This window comes from Austrofundulus limnaeus, unplaced genomic scaffold (assembly GCF_001266775.1).
Source record: "Austrofundulus limnaeus strain Quisiro unplaced genomic scaffold, Austrofundulus_limnaeus-1.0 Scaffold2811, whole genome shotgun sequence".
Lineage (NCBI taxonomy): Eukaryota > Metazoa > Chordata > Actinopteri > Cyprinodontiformes > Rivulidae > Austrofundulus > Austrofundulus limnaeus.
The window spans coordinates 1,418-3,971 of NW_013955213.1; positions in this window are offsets into that span (position 1 = coordinate 1,418).

The following is a 2,554-nucleotide window of genomic DNA, read 5'->3' on the forward strand; positions in this document are numbered from 1 at the left end:
CGTGTGTTTTTACATTTTTCTGTCTCCTGTTTTAACTTCATGCATTTCTGTCTCATTATGTAAATAAGGTGGGCGGTCCTTATAGGCTCAGCTCCTCTCCTATTGGTCAACAGACAGGACGGAGCAGGATCATGAGCAGACTGTGCATGCAGAACAGAAAACAGTAAAAACACATGGAAATAAAGAGACACAAATGGTTTGAATGAACTGATTCTAATGACACTACACTAAAATGAACTGCTGTTCATCACTAGTTGCTAAACTGAGGCAGTGCAGGCAGGAACACCCATGAAGAGCAGCATTTAAAGGAAAGTTTCAGTCTCCTCAGGGCTCCAGTTGATTTGGATCCCCCAGTTCCTGGGCAGAGTAAAGGTTGGTGTGGTGATCATGTTGGATCATCTTCACAGCATCAGCAGCTTCAAATACAGAATCAGGATCACTGAATTCATCAATAACTTCATATTTCCAGATTCTGCCAGTGGCTTTCTTTGGTTCTGGAGGTGAGCTTTGATCAAGAATGTCGACTGGTTCAGTTACTGTTTTTCAGAGTATTTTTTTCTTTACTTCTCTTCTTAAGGTTTGCTTTAGAAGATGAGCTTGTGATTTGGAGTCTCCTCCTCACTCATGGACTCAAAACAAGTTTCATCTTCCTCTTGTGTTGGATGATACGGTCCTGTCCCACTATGACGCTTTAGACAACGAATGAAAACTTTGACTCTTTTCCTCATATCGACTACATATTTGATCTAATTGTTAGCACTATAGTATGTATAGGTCCAAAAGAGGCTTCCAGTAGCAGGTAGTTTGCAGTACATTTAAGTTAAAATAGGTTCTCATGCTGCTGTTAATCTTAAACACCTGAAACCTGATCCTGTTTGGAGTGTTACTTTTGCTGGTGTTTAGATTTTATGTCATTTATCTGCAGTGTGTTGATGAATCAACTGGGTTTGCAGTGAACAGCTGAAGTGTTCTTATGTGGGCTTGTCAGCCTGAGGTGGTATCGTTGAATTTGGGTCAAATGTTGTTTGAATAACAGCAGATGGGTCAAGTTTAATGGGAAACCCCCCCTTTATCTGTGAGACAATAAATATTATTTGTCTTTATCCTACATATGAATTCATCATTGCCTCCTCCAAGGGCGAGGTAATGTTTTCGGTCGCGTATTTCTGTCTGTCGGTCTGTCTGTGGACAAAATTACTCAAAAACTTGTGGATGGATTGTCATGACATTTTTAACACGTGGGTACTGGGCCAAGGAACACACCATTAAATTTTGGTGATGTTCCGGATCACGTTGTGAATACAGGAATTTTTTATTTCTTTTAAACCTCTGATGTCAAAAGCTGTGATGCATTTACAGGGCTTCTGTGAACAACAGTGAGAGCTTTCAGTGTTCATTTGAACTGGGTTGGATGGCACGGACTAAACTTTATAAAAGTGATGTTTTTATGTAGTTGTATTTTTTTATTTACTTCCAAATAAAACCTGATTTAATTATGAATAATTTTTGCCATAATGTGCACATTTTTACGCATTTGGTGCACATTTAGAGAACATTTTGTGACCAGGAAGTGCATGACTGCACTATGAAACCTATTTTCCCCATTTCTTCAAACAGACCATATTTCTGAAACAACCAATCAAAACAGTTTGTCGGTACGCTAGTGGAGAGAAGCTTCTGAGAGGCTTTGGTGACGGACCAAAGACGGATTGATTTCGGAATTTTGGAAGCCAGAAGTGGGTTGGTTTTTAAACCTGACGTGTGTTAGAGTGTGTGAGCAGTGTTTGTGTGTGTTAGTCTGTGTGTCAAAATGAGTCATCATTTGACTGTGGAGGGAGCTCTGAGTGCTGAGTTGAGCTGGGATGAAGAAACGAGGAGGAGGAGCAACACAATGTGCCGGTGCGGTGGACTTAAGACTCGGAGGTTAGTTGTTTGTTTATTTGTTTGTTTGGCATGGAATATGTAAAAGATTATAATCGCAACAGAGGCAAACTGCACCACATGATTATATAAGCTGATTTCATCACCAGGGGAAGTGGAGGAGGAGGGAGGGAGGAGGACAAGTTGCCCACCCACTCTGTCAGGCCCACAACGAATTCAGACCAGAACCAGATCCCTGCTGGCTACAGCAGCAGAGACAGCAGCTGAAACAGGTGATGGGACATAAAAAAAGCTGACATAGCCCCTGTTGTTCAGCCGTTTTCAGCCTAGGAGACCACCGGGAGTGCAGGTAGATTTGCTGTCCCCCCCGCCCCCATCCAAAATACCTTTTTTTGTTGGTTTTTTTGCTTCTGATACACTCAAGACCATCTGTGGTAACACCAACAAAAATGCTACAAAAAACAAGCTAGTGGACAAAAATTTAAATGAGCTCAAATAGACACAGAGCAGTTATATAAATCTTTGGGTCTCCTGATCTATACGTCTATGGTTCAACTACCAATGTTCAGGACTAATGGTTGTAAAGACAAAAACAAAAACATGAGACATAAGGTTGGAGAGATTTTATGATTGAGTCATTGTCACACATTTTTGAAATGGTTGTAAAATAAAA